At 37.9% G+C, this 9,879-nt stretch overlaps 1 protein-coding gene across 1 annotated transcript in view; it reads left to right on the top strand.

Moving 5' to 3' along the window:
• Positions 1-281: 281 nt before the first annotated feature.
• The window catches only part of SLAIN1 (SLAIN motif family member 1), a 46,487-nt gene continuing 36,889 nt past the window's right edge, over positions 282-9,879 (top strand). The window contains exon 1 of the mRNA XM_005421115.2: positions 282-417. The gene's annotated coding sequence lies outside the window, so the exon portion shown is untranslated. The remainder of the gene's footprint in view (positions 418-9,879) is intronic.

The following is a 9,879-nucleotide window of genomic DNA, read 5'->3' as shown; positions in this document are numbered from 1 at the left end:
TAGTGATTAGATAGATTTCAATGTGAAATCTGCTTGAACTTTGTTTGGACATGCCAGAGCTGTAGAGTTGATATTTTGCCACCTATTTTTCTGAGGAGGGAAGAAGGAAAACAAATGTAAACTCTTCTACTTTAGGATATATTTCTTTTTATTAGCTGTCCTCTTGCAGGGCTTTGGATGTTATAAATTATTAGTGATCTAATAGGAAAGTGAGCATACAAAAGCAAACTTTGCAGTATTGCATATCTTGCTGATACTTCTGTGTGTTTTGGTTAAGGTTGTACGTCTTGCCTACCAAGACTCGCGCTACTCAAGAGAAATCACTGACTCCTCTGCAGTGGTGCAGACGTGTTCTGGATCATCCAACTCCTGAGATAGAAGCTGCAAAACGTTCCCTATGCTTTAGATTGGAGCAAGGTAATCTTTTTGTGTTAATTTTGTTATTATGAAGTTGGCATTTCTGGTCTGGTGTTTCACTCCTCTATGATGTTTTCACAATTTAACAGGCTTTACACATGGCAGATGTGGAGTTTCTTCATATGTATGCAAGTCTTCCTTCATTACATAAATGCTAACAAATGATTGAATTTTTTCATTTCTGATCATGTAGTTTTTAAAGTAATTGCCTCCTTTGTTATCCATTTTTTTCTCCTGCACAACTGGTTGTTCTAACTTGTCAGTTTTCATCCAGGGTTTAAAATAGAGGACCTCCTGGCAAGGAAATACTGATGCTAACTTTACTATTGGTATATCTGTTGAGGTTTGGAAAAGGGTGCTTGTAGTTTTTTGTAAAGTCAGAATTATCATGGGGCTATAAATCTTTACAGACATATTTGTCAACATATGATGTAGTGTTAGAACTTTGCTGAGTTTAGCACCCACCAAAAAGAGCTGTAACTTGACTGTGGTGCTGTTTTGTTGGCCTCTCTGTAATCTCAGATACTGGAATCTGTCTGGTGGCTGATAAGTGCTGGTGAACTTGTGGAGTTCTCTGTGTGCTCTGACTTTTGTTTTAAATAAATACCAGACAGTGCTTTTCTTATTTTTGTACCATCTGGGGTCTCATTAAGATTGTATTAAGTGTTGTTGAAGAAAGCAGTTAAGGGAGGATATTAAGGTTTATAACTCACTAGGAAAGAAGAGGAAAATGAACAATGCATGAACATGACAGAAGAAGGAGTAACGCTAATGACAGCGTGAACATATGGCTGTATAAGTTAGCTAAAGCCATCATTAAGAGAGATTGAGTATGCTTTGGAGGATATGGGTAGCTGGATAAGTCTTACCCAAAATCAAATGTTTAAGTGAATCAGGCTCTGAAGGCATTGGCCTCTTTGCATTGACTGCAAAAAAAAGAATTGAATGATGCTACAATGATTATTGATCTGGAAATATTTAGTTGAGCCTCTTTGCCTCAAGTTACATGGGCCAAACGGTGGTTCCTATATTGCTGATCATTCCATCTAGTTTTAGGGTGGACTTTGGCTTGTTAATTGGGTATCTGAGTTTAGGTCTCAGTAGGGTGAGCTGATTGTCATGTTTGAATATCAATGAAAGATTTGTGTGTAGAGTCAGAGGAATCTGGGGAGCTGCTCAGGTGACAAGATTTAGGTGTTGACTGTAGAATAAATTTAGGAGCTCTCTTGAGTCCACTGACAGTAGTGGGTGCTTGGCGCTCAACCCCACATGCTTACCTTAAGGTGCGTCTCTGTGGGGTTGGGCATCCAACAATGGAGTGCAGTCTGGTGTAGAAGCTCTGCTCAGATTGCCCCACATAGGTAACTAGTGCCCTTGGAGACGGCCTGTTACCCTGTTTTCAGGACAGATGCAGAATGCCTGTTACCATGCATTCAGGACAGATGCGGACCTTCCAAAGGTCCTGTGCTTTTACTGTCCTTTATTGACACCTTGGCCTCCCCAAGGGCCTCTCAGGTACGCAGGCGCATCCAAGTGTGGACAGTTGAGTCAAGCCTGTAATGTCAGTGTGGAGGCAAGCAAGAGGACTGCATGACCTATTTTTTTCTCTTAAAAAGATTTATTTAAATTGAATAGGCAATAAAGGTTTCAAATTAAAATCACTCTATGGTTATCAGTTCAGTCTCTCTCTCTGCAGAAGTCACAGCAAATGGCATATGTCACCGAGTTATGTTGACAATGAGTTACTCTGATCCATATGTTCTGCTCGTGGAAATTGGCTCATGAATTTCCTGAACTCTGTAAAAAGTTTCTGAGAAATTATATGCCATAAATAAAACCTATTATGGGAGCAGTATGTTCAAGGAGTGAATAGACTTGTATTTATACTGCAGCAATTCTTTGGTAAAATTGCTTTAATTAATAGTTCAGTTAAGACTTGATTAGCACTAGTATTTCTAAATATTTTCTTTTAGCACCTGTACCTTTGTAAGTAATACATAATAATCAAATGTCATCCTTCTTACTCTTAATTTTTTAGAAGGTGATTTCACTATATTTATTTATTCCTTTGTTTTTCAACCAGATGTGAGATTTTTGTAAGACTATAATAATTTGGTTTTAGAAGTACAGCAAACTTTCTGTAGCCTGACTTGCCCATGTTTTGTTTTGCAGGGCACTCAGTCAGTATTATATATGTATAAATAATCATAATGTTCACATAATCCATCCTGATTTTATAAATGACTCACTAAGTATGCCATTCTTCTTTCTGGTACTAAAGTTTCAAACTTTGTACTTGTAAGTTGAATGCTGTTTTTCCCTTTTAGCCATATGCCTTGCAAGGGTATTTTGAAATTTACTTGTGCTCTTCTGCTTGGCTCTGAATCAATGGTTAGCACTGAAGTACTTGAAAACTATTAAATGAGTAGTCAGAAAACATTTATAGTGTACCAGAGTGTGATTTCTGAAATGGCTCTTTGATAGAATTCGCTCAGTGCATGGTGCATTAGCCAAAAATTAAACCAGTTTAGTTGTTATGGCTCTTTAGACACCAGAGTGCGTATGGAAATAAAAAGCAATGAAAAGTGATTTTTGACTGCCAAGTCAGCATATCTGAATAAGTTCATGCAGGGAGAAGAACTATGAGCCAAAAAAAAAAAGAAAAAATTGCCAGTCTTATTTTTGAGTTGTAACTAATTCCAATTTTCTTACTAAGATTTTTAATCCTGCCCTCATTTATTCCTGATGTGAATTTTTCTTACTGCATTACATCCTGATTTTAATAAAAGTTTTCATTTGTTTTTTTGAAATATCCCAGCATTAGGATATCTCATAACAAAGCTGAAAGTCTTGTGAGAGACTTCTGCCAAAGCAGTCCAAGGCAGTGAAATACTCTAACAGCTACTTGGTCTTTCAGGCCAGAAAATCGCTTGAATGGTAGTATTTTCTTTTCACTTTGCTGTGCTCACCAGCCTGTTTATTTTCTAGGGAAAATGACTGTTTTGAGTATTTCATGGTGGAAGTTAAGAATTCATTTTGGCATAAATCCTTAAGGTTTATTATAAGCACAGAGGTGGTCTCCAGCAGGTGGTTCTTCTGTGAGCCACTCTGAGAACTTGGGCAAGCTTCTCAGCATTCCTCTCGTCTACCACTAAGTAGGTAGAGCTTTTATAATGTTTATAATGAACTAGGCTTATTACAAACCATTTTTCTGTGGATTAAGCATGCTACTTTAAGGAGGATGGAAGTTTAATGTAACCTCCCATGATAGGATCTTTGCTTGGAATTGTGCCTGTTTTCCATGAGCAGTTACAGTGTTGAGGTGACATTTGTTTGCTGTTTGTTTCAGTTGTTTTATCTCTGTGGGCTGGACTGGATTGCATCTTTGTTCTTACTCTTCATCAGTTATCTTTTGTTTGAAACCTTTCTGGTTTGTTATGCTTACAGCAGTTCTTTATATATTGTAGGGTCAATTAGCTTGCTGTTTGGATTTTAGTCTTGCTGTCTTATTTTATTTTTTTAGGTTAATTGAAGTGAACAGGGCCACCTAACAGCCTTATTGGTGTGGTAGAGCCTCTTCTGTGTTTTCTTAGCAGTAGTTGAAGATGTATTAATTCAGTGAGAAGAGAGATGAGACATGTAAACTTCCTAGCTGATGCAGATGGGTGTAACCCCTCTGAAAGTGATGAGGTGGTGGTGACTGACACCCTCACTGAAGATACTCTGCCTAACTTCACTTCTGAAAATGCTCCTAGGCAGGCGGGTGGATAAACTGAGGACTTTAGAGGCTTAGCAAGGAGTCAGTCTGTAGGAGCTCAGCTTTTATGCAGGGCTGCATAGTGTAACTCATCCAATTCAGCCTTCCAGATCGGAAGCTCTTCTTTATTGGGGAATATGAAATATTGGCTTGATTCAGAATTTGGCTTAGATGAGTTCTTATTCAGAAACACCATTTCAGATGTTCAAGAACAGTAGGCAGCTGAAGTCTGTAGGTGTTGTAGTTAGCTGCAGTAGTTTATAGTTTTAGGGAGGTAAACTATGTTTTCTTTCTTAAATTATTATTGTGCTTCAGGATGAATGCTGTTATGTCATCTGTGGATGACAAGATTTGTTGTGAAACAGATCCATTGCAGTTTCTCTCCTTTGCTTGAGATTCCACAAAATAAAGATTCTTGTTAGAGGAATTTTATTTGTTATTGTGCTATATCCCAATGTTACGTACTAGTTAAGGTTGATATCCAAACACACAACATACCCAGAAGAAAAACCACGAGGAGACCAAACAAAATTATTTATTTTGATAGTACTGTGGTTTTTTTACCTATTTAAAAAAAAAATCTGGTAGGTTACAGCTGGTAGGGCCCCAGTCAGAAGGTTTTACCTGGATGTGTATCTTGTGGCTTATGCAGGAAGAGGCAGTGTTCTCTCCCCTTATCCTAACTCTCTTCCACTTTCCACAGGTTCATAGTGAAATAATGAGTCTTCAACATATGGAATACACTTAAAATGTTAAAATCCACTGTCATAGGGAATTTTTTTGCTGTAGTTAATTAACACCAGAAACAAACAGAAAATACTGTAGAGGAAAAAAAAAGTTAACAAAAGTTTTTATCTTGTATGCTTGAGGTGTATCCGGTGCTGAAACAAGAGCAAGGTGAATTTTTGGTTTTCTTTTTTTTGTTTTATGGCAGATTTTTTAGATTTAATTTTATTTTCTGTCCATTGATGGATCAGATATGTATGTTGTTATACTTAAATGGATTAATAAAATTTCATGTAGCTTTCTTGATCATATAAAATGCAGGTTAGTTCTATGTAAAATGCTTTTGAGGCAGGAACTAATAATGTGTAGAAGCTTACAGATGATTGTTGTTTCCATCATAAATAAGGTGTTCAGAGCTCTAGAAAGAATGAAAAAAGTGGCATGGAGTTTTGGTTCCTTTTTGTGTATGTTTCTGATTATAAAAAGTGATAAGCAGCCATAGCTCTTATCCACATCTTAGCACCTTTTGAGGAATGTGACATCTTGGAGATCAGGCTGTTTAAGCATCTTCTGCTGCAATGCGAGCTTAGTGCTTGGCGTGCACCTATACATGCACAGCAGTTACTTCGTAATAGATTTCATTTATTTGAAGTAGTTTCTTGTAACAGCTGCATAACTCCAAACACTTCTTAGAGGTTTTGCAAATGCTGATATCTCTGGATCTTGTAGCACAGCTGCTGAGGATTTGTGTATTTCAGTTTGGGAAAACTCAGGTTTGATACTTGACTTGCATTTCAAACAGAATATTTCTCTCTGTCACTGTAACATTGCTGCTCTGCAAGTACATTTGAAGATGGAAGTGTTTGGTTTAAAACCCTTATGGCAACAAATGTGTACAAGATCACTTAACTTTCTGTTAACTTCAGAGATATCTCTTGCCTTTTTACTACAGCTCTTCAATATGATTTCTATTTTTTCTTAAATTACAATATACATACTATTTAAGAGTTTAATTTCATATTTGGGGATTGATTGTTGTGCAGCTCATAATTATTTGCTTAGAATAGAGTTCTGGTTATCATTTTACTTGCAAGCGGAAGCTGAATGTGAAGTGTCTGTCAAGGTAGAGAGGTGGTGTTAGATCATGCCTCAGTTGAGAAGACAATCATCCCATTTTAGAGTGTGGTTTTTTAATCCATGCTGACTGCTGAGCTGGGATTATCATATCATCATGAGTGGTTAAACAGCTAGAAACACAGTTAAAATTCATGTGAGGATTTCAGTAAGCTTTTTCTTACTTAAAATAATTTATACTCACAATGTAAGTTCAAAGCCTGTAATGCAGGGTGTGTCTAAAAGCAATAGAAGTAGCATCAACACTGCTTTTTGCTAAAAGTACAGGCACATGTAGTGTTACCTAGTAGAGTACTAAATCCCTGGGTTGGCTTCTGAAATGTGCAGCTACTTTCCTGTACAGAAATTAAAAAGAAACCTAGGTTTTAGTAATTGACTTGAGGGCATTTGGAAGCCTATCCTCTGGAGATATTTTTTCTATTGAAATGAGGATCTTTTCAAAACTGGATTGTTGTGGATGCTGTCATTTCATTATTGCTTCTGATAGTCTTATGTGCTTACTTACTCACTGTTTGTTAGCCTCCAAATTATTGTTGCAGCTTTTGTCTTTCATGTTGTCTTTCTTTCACAGTCTGTTTTTTTTTCATGTCTGTAGAAGAGACCTGGGAGTAACATTTCAGGAGGCAGACAAGTGTGATAGAGGTAGCACTGCTTCTTTACCAAAAGGTTATTTCTGTATTTTCACTTTGGCTGTTTGCTCAACTTAGGCAACCCTGTGTGCCCCTCTAATGCAGAGGGGGGCATTGCACTTTGTGCAGAGTGATTTGGAACAAGTCTCCTACTTCTCCTGCTATTTGGAAAGAAAGCTTCTTTGTGTTCACTTGTCTTTTCCCATTAGGTAGTACCAAGTACCAGTGTTGATTTTGCTGCCTGCCTTGTATTAATTCAGGGTGAAGAGACTTGTACCTTGAAGTGCACAATTCTAAAATGGTTACTCAGAGCTAGGGGTGGATAACTTGGAAGATATCCTCATGCAGTCAGATAAATTCTTCTGTAAATGTTGATGGATTGTGTCCTCTGTTACGTAGGAGAGACCAGTTGCTCTTTCTTAGTTTTGTCTGTAGATGATGGAGGATGGATTGTTTCCAAGTTAAGTACGATAAGGATTTGTAAGAGCTCTTTTTGATACTAAATGTTACGCATAATTTCACTGAACCTTACGTCATTTAAGCTAAATACTTGGGAGAAGCTGTCTGTCCACGGATGCTGAAAAAGCCAAAGCTGCAGTCCACCCAGCAGTTCTTAAGCAGTGGGGTGAACTGAGTCTGGAGATGGTAATTTCTCTCCACTAATTAGAGAAAAATCTTGGAGTACTTAGCATCAGAAGGATTTGGATTTTTAAGAAGTTTTGAGTACCTTCTGCATTTTGCAACAATAGCCCTGGTGCCTTTAATGCAGAGATAGTTTCTCATGGTCTCCTGTTTCTTCAATCATACTATTTCTGACCTTGTTTGTAATAATTTTTTAGAAGCTAAACTCATTCTCCAAAATGAGGATACAGGATGCTTACAGATTTTTTTGTCTTTTCACATACCAGAAACTATCAGTAGCTTCTATGAAAGGCACAAAAGTTTTGTTCCACATTCCAATCACTGGCGAAATGGTGTAAATTCTATTGTTTTGTCTGCCAGTCTTAAGTTAGATGCATGGGATATTGCTTTGTGTTGTGTTTGCGTCACAGAGGTACATCTGTGTGATTGAATCTTCCTTGGACGTACATTTTGTGTCTCAGTTTCCATCTCCAGACATGGAACTTTTTCTCTTGTGTCTGGCTGTAACGACCTTGTTGTTGGGTCTCAGGTATTTATGTGAATTCATAGAACATATAATGGTCCTGGTTTGTTCAACCTAATTTTAGATTTATGTCTAGTAAATACACAGTTTAAGATTCAGTCACTTTTGACTGTGATCCATTGATCTTAGCGAGGGTGCCAAGAATAATCTGACACTCTTTTGCATCCTTGGCGTATCTAGGTGGGCAGATGGGTATGATACAGAATCTGCACGACAGCCCTACTGAACTGGACCAGCTGGAGCACCAAAATGTCATTACATTCTGGTTTTAGATGACTGAATCATGCCCTTGCTGTTTATGCTGAAGGACTGGTTTTGCTCCAGACTGTAGGTGTTAAAGTGAGGCTGTCTACAAGTAGACCCTTCTGTGTGTATGTATGCATTTTCTTGTCTTTTCTGTTTAGATATGCTTTTTACATATAAGAAAATACAATATGCACTTTATATTGATGCTGTCATTTCATAGAAAAATTATCAGCACACAAGAAAGTAAGTGCAAGATCACTCATGTGGCGAAAGCATGCCACTGCAAGTTGGCTTTAAGTAGTATTAGCTGCTTGCCACTTCATTTAAAATCGTTTGAAAATTATGTAAAGATTTGTGTTAGAATTTAAAGTGAGCTCTTAGGGCTGGCTGGGGGCTCTAATTTGTTTTATTCTTTAGGAGTGGCTCATAACATGAAATTCCAATTTCATCGGGCTCAAGGTCCTACTCCAGTGTAGAGTTAATAAAAAAGTAGGATTGAGTAGTAGATCTTAAGAATTTGCGTCTGACTGGTACCATCTATTTTAAAATTATTTTGTTTTATTTTAGATTTAGTTGGCACTTGGATGTATCTGTGACTTTTGTCTTCAGGCAATTTTTTCTTCATAACATGTTCAGAGTCCTTGCAGGCCAGGGTTTTGTGGCCTGCTGTTATGTGGGTGATAGCAGCTGAGTCATCTGTTGTGTTGTTGCCTTCAGGTATAGGAGAGTTGGCTCAGCATCCTAACATCCCAATGTCCGTTCTTCCTAAAAGTCCACCATGTCCTTCAAGCAGCTCTGTGAAATGCTGGCAAACCTTTTCCATGTTCTTTGTTCCTCCTTTCTAACCCATAGGAAAGGCAGGATATAGAGTGATTTGCTGGCCAGCATGAAACAGGGCAGGGTGGAGTGGTCGAATCTTGGCTTCAGCATGTTCCTCCATAGTGTCTCAGTTTTCTATTTTGTCATTTCTGCTTCATGTATTGTAATTGTATAGCCAGTATTCAAACTGCCTCATGGTTGCCTCTTTTTCACTGGGTGTGAAATACTTCACTATCATCACAAATGTATCTTTTTTATAATGGAAAAAAAATAATCTCAATTTGTATGTAGGCACATATGTTCTTGTTGTGGAGGACATAGTGCAAAAAATATTTTACCTCTTTCTAGTTTATGTGGATGCTGATAGATCTCTAATAATTATTTGGAAAAAAGAAAATGTTTCTTTATAGAGAAGCTTGAAGGAATAGGTCAGATTATATTGTCTAAGCCCATTTCTGCTTATTGTGGACATGACAGGTTCTGGTGATAGAAACACTTAAAAGATGCCTCAGAGTACCTTTTATCCTGAACAGTAAGACAGAGGCAGAAGGATGCTGCAGCAGTGTAATAGTTGTGCTGATGGTGCTTCTGCAATGTGTGTGCTTTTGACTCCTGTTGGTGTGCCATTCTCATGCCTTCCCTGTTGTAATATGTTCTTGAGTGATACTATACTCCTCTCTCTTCTGCCAGCTGATACCTGTGTTGCTTGTTAGTGAGGAGCAAAGAATGCCTCTTTGTTAAATGCTTTGTCAGCTGGTGGTGCAGTGTACATCTGGAAGGTACTTGCAAGGCAAAGTTTACCTAAGGAGTCTCCCTTGAGATACCTGAAATCACTCCAGGGAACCTTAAATATAGGAATGTGCTCTGAGTTAGTGTCAGGAGACATTGGTCTTTCTCTAGGGAATCTGAAGAGGCTGGTCTGCTTAGCTTCAAAATTGTAGCAGAAGCCCTAACTCTCTTGACAATAATGATAATGGGTTCTTTGT

This window comes from Geospiza fortis, unplaced genomic scaffold, assembly GCF_000277835.1.
Source record: "Geospiza fortis unplaced genomic scaffold, GeoFor_1.0 scaffold45, whole genome shotgun sequence".
Classification (NCBI taxonomy): domain Eukaryota; kingdom Metazoa; phylum Chordata; class Aves; order Passeriformes; family Thraupidae; genus Geospiza; species Geospiza fortis.
Note: the sequence above shows the minus strand (reverse complement) of the source record. Positions and strands in the feature narration are given on the sequence as shown.